We start from the raw sequence: 10,494 nt of genomic DNA, 5'->3' as shown, positions 1-10,494 counted from the left end.
AATAGAATAAAATTCAATACTGACATTCCTTAATATGCAGTGCGGTAGCGTAGGGAAATATCTTTGTTGTTATTGTCCCCCAGGTACATGGATGTACCTCATATCATACCTTTTTCATGGTCACAGCCCCAAGGGAGTCCAGGTGACTTGACATCTGCAGTAAATTTTGCGAGGAATTATATTAGCAAGGAAACGGCTTCTTCTTTACCGTCTGCATTGCTGTTATATTATTATTTCTTGTCTTCACATTATGGTTGTTATATTATTATTGCGATTATCTTACCCAAGACTCATTCCTTAAAACAAGTCAGGGTCGTTTTCCCATGGAAAATAGTTATGCAAATAGGGTGTAGGCGAATTAAGCCCAGAGCAGTGTTATTCTTTGAGAACTGAAGATTTATTATGAATTTTATGGTAAACACTGTGTGGTTGAGTATTCTCTTTATCCACTAACATTGTCATTTCTTATTCATTCTCTGCGAATCTGGAAATTCTTTGTTGTGTCAGGGACTGGTAAATTTTTTCTTTTGTTTTTGCATAATTTATTAATGCTAGCCACTATTTGCTGGTAGGTGAGGGTCTAAGCAAGTCCATTAGACTAGCTTCGAAATCACAAACCCATCACGGAAGCAAGACTTTGAATTTATTATTTACGATTTTGTTATATGGGTATTTCTCGCCACTGGGAATCTGTCATCCCCGTGATAGCGATGTATAATTCCACATCTCAGAGCAACTGGAGCTTCAACCATGGTGTCTATTCATTTACGTCATAATGACAAATAAATTCTTGTTCCCGTGGAGTCTATAATTTATAGTGCATGATAGTTATTTTACTTTCTCGTGTCAAATAAATTAGCATTTTGTATATGTGAATCTTGTTACAATCTGTTTGACTGCCCCCCCCCCTTTTTTTTTGGTATGTTTGAATGTCATTTACAGCCTTTGTGACTGTTTATTGTCCAGTTCTTTGTAACAGTGAATTCCTACGTCCTCGTGACGATCGATTCCCACTCCAGGAATTCAACCTCGTTTTGGCGCCAATTCATTTGGACTTTTTCACCTTGCATAAAATCTACAGTTCTTGTGATAGAGTATCTTACAGTCTAGAGACGTTTAATTCCACCACTAGTGGAATCTAAATTAATCTAATTCCAGTGCCTATAGGGATGCCACTCCCAGGCAGAGTGCTTGCCCATCCCAGAGTCTAGATCTCACACTGGAAGCCGAGGGAGAGCCAATTCCAATAGGAATTCCCCTAGACACTCCTCACCATAACAGAAGCTCTATCAACAGAGCGCCCTCACAAACCACCCTGGAGCCGGTCACCCCTAATTGGGAACCAGTAACAAAAGTGATCAACTCCTACTCTTCGTCAGCAGCTAACTAGTCCAGGCGTAAGGACTCTCCAACCCCAAGTTAGCCAAAGAACCCAAGGAACTGAGCCAAGTGGCATTAGGAACAGGCATGAATGCCATTGCTCCGGCTGTCGCAGCAGCAAGAGCAGATGCTACTCTTCACATATTCCATGGGCCTGGGTCTCCTGTTCCCCCATTGCATCATCAATCCGGAGAGGTTGAAGGAAGAAAGGTAGAGGGCGAAGAGGATTCCAGCAAGCTTGGGGAAGTAAATAGGCTCTTTCAGCACTGGTGCTCTGGCATAGTGCCACATTCTTATAGAGAATTCTATTCCCTCTCCATCTAGAGGAGTGTCAGAGTCTCTTACTTCTACGTCTTCCTTATCCTTTTTGCAACTGTTTCTATTTGTACTTTTCATATCTTCTCCTCAATAGTTTCCTCTCCTCTTCACCTTCACGGTTAGGCACTCTTTTCTGATGCATGCTCTGCTTAGGAAGAGCCCCCATTTGCCAGCAATTCTGGCCATAAAGGTAGGTCTTTTTTTAAGAACTACTGAAGCATATGAAGTCGAAGGATATGCATCATAAAGCTTATCATAATGACTGCCATTCTCCAGGCACCATAACTTTTTAAGAAGACTAGAACATTTATAGCCAGCAGGAATGATTATATATATATATATATATATATATATATATATATATATATATATATATATATATATATATATAATTTAGCTTGGCCTACTTGGGTGAGATTGTTAAAAGCATGGCTCCCAGTGTATATTGTTCATTTTTATTTACTTGTTGATTAAACACTTCTTCCCTAGCCTCTCTATATTGTGTAATTTTGTTATTCTCTAAGGAGAATTATACATTTCCTTAGCTCTACCCTTTGATATTACTAATCTCTGAAGAGAAAATTACATACTGCCCAGAAACATCAATAATTACCCAAGGCGATAATTCATAATTGCGTAACGCTAATGGCGCAGGGTCAATTTGCCTTATGAAAATCGCAGGGGTCCCTAACAACCCCATGAAATGGACAGCAGCTACGCATGATAGAATTAAGATTACTATTAACCCCTCTTTGTTAAGGTTAGAATAAGGTTGATGTTTATTGACGCTTAATTACTTAATGATTGATCAATCATTTATTTTATTTAGTCAGTATCTCATGTAGTTCCATCCTCAGTGTGTCACATTTTATCATTTAGTTAATTTCTGAGGAGGAATTATTTCCAGAATTTAGTCAAACTAGTAACTTGTGACTTGATTTATTTCTGAATATTGATTTAAAGAATTTTTTCTCTCTCAAGAGAAGTTCTTAGTTGTTTATTTAATCAAGGCACATTGCCTTGTTCTTTTCAAACATTTGGAAAATTGATAAGGAGATTCAGTGCGAGCATATTATAAAAATATTTTATTGTTTTGGCATTTAACAGCCGCGGGATTTCATTAGTTTTAGATCATATGTCATTAGATCTCTCAAAGATATGGAAGAGAGTTAATTATTATTGTAAGAGGCTTTGTTTTTGCCATTCCCACACCTATGGAATAACTCTAAAGTTGTGGAGATATTAGGTATTTAAGCCTCTCCCTATTAGAATGAACTTTTTATATAAAATCAAAGGCAGAACTGACTCACCCCTCCACTAGTGCGTGAGACATCTATGAAACCCTATTTTTCCGAACCTGTCACCTGCCACCCACCCTTTCTCCAGGTACCTATAGCTCAGCTGAGAGAAGTGTGGATCTAGTTGTTGTTGACTATGGTAGTTCGTAGCTAGGTACAAAAATGCATGGTGAAACAACTCCATCATAAGTAGCCCCATAACAATGGAGACTGGAGAGTTATCTGTTGTTATTTCTTCTACATTGAAAAAGGAGCGTTAGTGATTAGTAGTTACACGCAAGTTAATGAGATGCAACTCAACTATCAAATATCTCTCACCTCTGCACAGTAAGACTTCCGAGAGCTCTCCGTTGCAGAGAAGAAAGAAGAAATGTTATCTTCATCGTCAAAGTGATTCATTTGTGACTGCAGGATTCCCTCATCAATGAGGGGACCAGAGGAGACTAAACGACTGTCTCCACCTGGGCACCTCAGACAAACCCGCTGCGAGAACAGAAAGGAGTAAAAAAAATAACAGATAAGAGAGATGATTCCCTTCGAACAAAGCAAGGATAAGGCAGAGGTTTCTGGTTTAATCTAATTAGCAAATCATTTCCTACCAGGCAGAATGGCATAGGAATGACAATTAAAATCCTCAGTGCAACAATAAACAAGACAAAAGTGCATCGAAAAAACTTTGGCGCAATCGAGTTTTCTGTACAGCGTATTATGCTGAATGAGTCGCATCCCATAAAACTTTGTGCCATGGAATGGTGGTGACCTTTCCTATAGCATTTCCACATGTACGATCATGGCAAACTTTAACCTTAAATAACATAAAATGACTAGAAGGCTGCAAATTGAAATTTAGTATGTTGGATGATTGGAGGGTGGATGATCAACATATGGAGCCCTGTAGCCTCAGTAGTTTTCAAGATCTCAGGGCAGACAGAACAAGTGAGGACTGACAGACAAAGACATCTCAATACTTTTCTTTTACAGAAGACTAACAATTTAAACTATCAACTGCTTTGTATTGAAACATCCCGGCCAGATGTATTTTTTAAAATATGGATCAAAACCAAGTAAATGAGCTGCAAGTAAGGTACCCACAAAGGGTTTCTTTGTTTGGCCTATGAAGCTCTAACAGAGCACCTGCAGAGCCTCTTTCCTTGTCTGAAATTTTGGGATCCAGGGAAACAATTCTAAATCTCAAATGTTTCAGAATTGAGATTTTCAAGTTATTACTGGATTGGTAACATGAAATCTTATTCAAAATTTCAATATTTTGACAGTTTAATTTCCTTTTCAACTTCGAATACAAGAAGCGACTTTACTGCAAATCTTAAAAATCATAATAGGAAAACACAGACACAAACACACACAAGTAATGATTCCTAACTTCATGTCAACATTTAAGAATGATTTTACTTAAAAATAAAAACAGGCTTGATATTATCAGATGAATTTTCGATATTTCAACTTGCCTTCATTTTAATGAACCTGTGATTTGTTTTCACTCCTGTAAATGATACAGCCTCAGTAGTTTTTAATCTGAGGACGGACAGATACAGCCAACTCAATAGTTGTCTTTTCAATAGTATTCACTGTTTTGTTTTAAGACATCTTGGCATCATACGTTCCTTACAATATGGATCAAAACATATTAAAATTGCTGTAGGTAAGGTACCCATAAAGGGTCTCTTTGTATGGCGTATGAAGCTCTAACACAGAGAAGCAATTCTAAGTCTCAAGTCAGTTCAGAATTGAGATTTTCAAATTATTGATGGATTTGAAACATGGAATCTTATTTAAAAGATAAATTTTTTGTAAGTTTAATTTTCAACTTCATATACAAGAAGTGACTTTACTACAAACCATAATAGGCAAACACACATATACACACACAATCACAATTAATTAATCCTAAATTCATGTCAACACTTATGAATTATTTTACTTATTAATAAGAGGCTTGATATTATCAGATGAATTTTCGATATTTTAACTTGCAATCACTTTAATGAACCGGTGATTGGCTTTCTCTCCTGTAAACAATACTTCAAACGTTTTCAGATTCTGAAAACTGTAATTAATCTTCAATATCTTAACACCATCTCTAACCTTTATCTTTCAAAACAGATTTTTCAGGCCACACATTATTTTGTCATCATCAATATATGACTGAATGACTCGACTTCTATGACAAACCTAATACTGGAAATGACCTCCTTTGGATTATTAACCTGTTAATTATCTCTGCTGCTTGAATTTGCTAAAAATGTATCATAATGTGGACAAAAAAAGTAAGAGATTGAAAAATTTAAGAATTAAACCTGGCAATCATTAGACAGTCAGTTCGTCTCACTCCTGAGTCAACGTGATCTGAGAAAAATCGTTCAAATACGGTTGCTATAGTAGGAAAGATCTCGGGAAATCTGGGTATTTTTTTTTCGTTGGATAGGCCTGAAACAAAACAGAAAGAGTCCCATAACGCTTTCGGTAAAATCAAGCGGTGAATCCCCTAATAGATGCCATTATCTATTTAGAATTTAAGTAATTCTAAATTATACTCAACATTACAAGTAATATGTCTTATCATTTCAAAGGATGTATTACACTTGAATCGACTAATCAAACTACATAGCTTGCACATTATATTTTCTCTGTATCTTTCTGTTTCAAAAAGCGTAATAGGTAACTGGCAGCTGATGCTTTCTGAATATATATTGGCTATGGTCTCCGTTCCTCGACACACAACGCTACAGAAGCGAAGCAGCAGCCAGAAGTCAATTCGCAGCAGTAATCATGTTCGCAAGCAAAACTATTGTAAGTATCGTCATCTATTATTTATTTTATTATTACATGGCTGTCAGTCTTGTCGCAGTAAGATCTGTTACCAAAATTAGTTAAAAAAACAACAATTCTCTTTTGCATTGTTTAAAAAAGGCTTAATTATTCATTTACAACCTCCATTTAGTTTTCTGCACTTTCACTGAATTTGATTACCACAAAATGGAAACTTTTATTTGTATATATTTATGCCAAAAAAACTAGAACGATCATTATTTTTCATTCTCATAATAGTGTTTGAAAATCTATTTCATTATCAATCTTGAGTCACTTGAGACGTGAAATAGAGGAATTGTGTCACTTATGCCTATCTGTAACTCAGCCTGTAAGCTGCCTAGCAACTCTATTTTAAATGAAAAAGTTCTTCATTTTGATAGACTTTTACCGAAAAACCTTCAATGAAAGGAAGAGCTGAACATTAATACAAAATGTTTCTCTCAAAAGGTCCTCGTTGTTGCCATGCTGACCCTAGTATACGTAGCCGCTGCTTATCCCAGTTTCGGATAAGGGTCATACGGCCATGTATACGGACACGGCCACCATTCATCTTACGGACACGGACACGGTTCTTATGGATACGGACATTCTGGATATGGGTAAATGCAAATGTTTCTTTTTCTCTTTTATTTGTATATTTGTGTTTTAAGCAGATTATTATTTCAAATTATAGATGAATGGAAAGTTTCATTTTTATTATCAATGTACAATTTCAAATAAGTTCTAATCCTATGGCAAATATGTCTATTTCCAGGCCATTCTACAACCAGTACTCATCCTACCACCAGGGACACTATCATGGATAGACTGAATCGATCTCCTGAACCACATTTCCACCTGTTCTCTTATTATTTTGTTTGATAAATAAAGATAATGATGATAAGAAATGTTGAAGTCACATATTTTGTTTTTAGCAAGCTTTCGTTTGATTAATTCAAGGATCCAGAAATACTATGATATGTTTCTTCATTTATAATGAGGATTTGTTTTAATAAACATTGAGTTTTAAATTCTTTGCTTTTCACACTGACCCTTTTGATGTAAAGAATTTTTTTATTATAAAAGAATCTACTAATTTAATCTATACGTATCAGAAATATTGGGAAGTCAAACACAAATTCATCGGAAAAAAAATGTTCTTCACCGAACAATATATTCGCTTATAAATGAATAACTAAAAAATTTCCTTTAACCATAAAAATTAAACATAAAATGGTGATTATTGTTGAACAATATATATGTATATATATATATATATATATATATATATATATATATATATATATATATATATATATATATATATATATATATATATATATATATATATATATATATATATATATATATATATATATATATATATATATATATATATATATATATATATATATATATATATATATATAATATATATATATATATATATATATATATATATAATATATATATATATATATATATATATAAGTGACGTATGCAAATATATATATATATATATATATATATATATATATATATATATATATATATTTGCATACGTCACTTCATGACACTTGCATTTTCAGCTTAATTAAATTTTTTATCCAACCAAAAATGTGTAAAGTAAAAAAAGGAGAGGAATGTTGGTTGTTTTTAGTGTAGGGACCCAGGTGATTTGCCCAGGGCTGTTTTCTACCTTCAGATAGAAGTGGCACAAAAGAATGCCAAGGAAAATTGGTTTGACTCATTTCACTGCCAAATAAATAATAAACAATTCCTCTCGCCTCCCTTACGACCCCTTAATGTTGACATTAGTCAGCTTAGTGTCAAAATACGATTAGCTATGCTTCATACAATTCACAGACTTAGAATTCCCTTTCAAGTCATAGTGGATACAATAGCCCGCCATCTAGAATTCTCAATCTATCTCTCCACTGTGACAACCCTTCCATTGTTGTACCCATTGAGACACTTGTTTCTGTTGAAATAATGTTCTCTTCCAGCACTACCTGGGGATTTGGAAGGTCCTCTTTTGACGAAGAAACAATCGATGGCGGCTGCAGAGAGGAATATAAGAGGCTCTAGTCATGATAGACTTATGCCTGTAGGTATCACTGGGCCCAGCTATCCAAATTGAGTTGAGACTCATCCGGCCCAGTGCCTTGGCTTAGGCTAGAGGCCTATGAGCCCTTCATTGAAGTGTTATAGTCATATTTTAATATGCAATTTTAGTTGTGTTCTTGGCGACAAACTCTGAGTAAATATCTTGTCTGAAACCTAGCACAAAACTGTAAAGATCTTCTTTGCGCTTGCACCTCAGAAGTAAAGTAAATTTTTGCAATATCCCTAACCTCAGTCACTACAACTCTGAATATCCTGCAGATTGATTGATTGTCTATTAAAACTGCTATCACAACAAATATCTTGCAGATGTACCAGCAATGCTGTTGTTCCTACCTGTGTCAAGCAACTGTGTTCAACAGAAACAATTGCAAACGAAACATTCTAAGTGATTATAGAAGCCATTATCTGAGTGTTGCTCTTGCTCCAGTTGTTCTGTCAGACCCATTAAAGAAATCCTTTTCTACTTTTATGTTCTAATTTGGTTCTGCAGGGCCACAAGGTTCAATAGAAACCCTCGTAATATTCCTTGCATTCTTAGTGAAATTATATTAAATTTTAGTGGATGCATATTGTTTTCTTTAGAATCAATTTTGGTAGTTTAGTATATTTTCACAGTACTCACTTGACTACTTTTTGTTTGCTGTCACCATTTTTCGTCCGTCCTACGTAGTCACTGATTGAGTTGTCCTGTTGCAAAGGTATCCTAATGAGCCAAGTCACTGATCAAGTCAATCAATTGAAATCTTAACCCTTTGACCCAATAAGATCACGGCTGGTGTGCTATAGCAGCAACCTTGCCAGGATTCCTTAGGCCTATGTTGTAATCAGCAATCTTAGAATTCATTAGAAAATCTAATTTAGGATTTAACCCCTAACAGTACACTCAGGCAGCATAACTTTGAAAATCAAAAGTTAGGCATTTCACACATCCATATTATCATCGTAAGCATTCAAACACCCGTTGACCAGAGCATTCACAACAGTATTTTCTAGTGTTTAATGTGTTGCATTTAAATTTTGTGTTTATTATTGTGTGCCTCACCGCTTTTACTCTCGTCATCCATCTCTTACCCCTCTACGCTCGCGAGAAGTCAGTTGCCATTGTGCTTTTAACTTTGTGCTTTTAACTGTATTGACTATGGTGTATGTTGACACATCATGTCTCTAGTGTCTTCCAAAGTTCTCTAGTGTCTTCCAAAGTAAAGTTGATTTGTTCATAAGTAACTTCATCGTGTTTTAACAAACAAGAAAGTAAATTTTGAAGAATATAATACAATGAGATATTCCTTTCTGGCAACTCGTATCAATGTCTAGTTGACTGCCCACACACTGACACAGTAATTCATTCCTAATGTGCCAACTAGTCACTTTGTCACTTATTTTATTTTTCTCTTAGCATTTGCTGATTGACTGAATTTTAACTTAAATCGTAACATTTAATTCTGAATTATTAGTTTGGTTCATTTACAGAATTAAATAATGCAAAATATTTTCTGTAGTAATTTGACAACACTGGTAGAGTAATAGTAGGCCAAGATCTCGCCTGTTTGACTGCATCACAGAAGTCCCTTCTCTGCCTGTTTACTGCTCGAGACCCATAACAAACCTTACGTCGTGGCAACCTTGACTTTGACAGTTGTGTGTAAAATACAGTCCTTTCATGTTTGCTTGCTTTTTAATTTTGCCATTTCGCATGGAGGACACTCAAGCATGACATACACCCTTTACTTGAGAATTTGCCTATAAAACTTACTTCCATTTATCACTGGAATTTATTCAATATTTTAAGAAGATATGAAAATTGTTACATACAATTCAAGCAAGAAAAATAAAACTCTTGATACAACACTCGTCATACCAAGTAATTATATGCTAGCACATCAGTGAAACTTGCAGCAGGCACTTCGGAATAAGGTCATTTTGCTGCAGTTTTGACTTTGCATTTTGGAGCGTGTTCATCCGACGCATGTTCAGTAGGAACTAATGAAAAGGGATTTTGTCAAATCTTCATTCCTCCGGAGTCGTTGCAGAGGCTCCTGCCACAGGGACACTTCTAGACTCTCCTCCAAGGTATTGAGTAGGACCTTTTTGGCTGTTTCGATCGCAAGCAGTTTGAGTTAGTTTCACAGTTTACATTTGCATAAGCATGTGGAGGGATGTACTAGATTCCTCAGCATCATGACTAGGATCTTTTCAGCCGATCTTTCATGGAGATCATTTCTATGTACCACAAGTATGCACTAAAATCGACACTACTCAGTTGCAACACGGCTGCTGCGCACCACACAAGTGCATCTTTTGCAACAACATGAGTGCAGAACATTCCCTCCAGAACTGGAGTGTCACACCGTTGGCATTCCCCCTCTACGAATACCCATCTCGTGTTGAAGAGGTTATTCCTTGGTCTTATGAAAAATTTGTCATACCCGTAATTACAGACAAGACGGGACATAGCCCAGTTGAAAGGCATCCAACCCAGGGCTGACTATGACTTTTTGAGCTCAAGCCACCATTGCTGGCAATTTTCTCTATGATTCCCTCGTGAATTTGGAAAGTTTTCCAA

At 35.7% G+C, this 10,494-nt stretch overlaps 1 long non-coding RNA gene across 1 annotated transcript; it reads left to right on the top strand.

Annotated features, from left to right (window-relative positions):
• Positions 1 to 5,673: 5,673 nt before the first annotated feature.
• Positions 5,674 to 6,783, top strand: LOC135220123 (uncharacterized). Its single transcript, XR_010315579.1, has 3 exons — positions 5,674 to 5,804; positions 6,273 to 6,424; positions 6,580 to 6,783. It is a non-coding gene; the product is annotated as an uncharacterized LOC135220123 (long non-coding RNA).
• Positions 6,784 to 10,494: the final 3,711 nt, after the last annotated feature.

This window comes from Macrobrachium nipponense, chromosome 1 (assembly GCF_015104395.2).
Source record: "Macrobrachium nipponense isolate FS-2020 chromosome 1, ASM1510439v2, whole genome shotgun sequence".
Taxonomy (NCBI): domain Eukaryota; kingdom Metazoa; phylum Arthropoda; class Malacostraca; order Decapoda; family Palaemonidae; genus Macrobrachium; species Macrobrachium nipponense.
The sequence above is the reverse complement of the archived record's forward strand: the minus strand, read 5'-3'. Positions and strand labels throughout refer to the sequence as shown.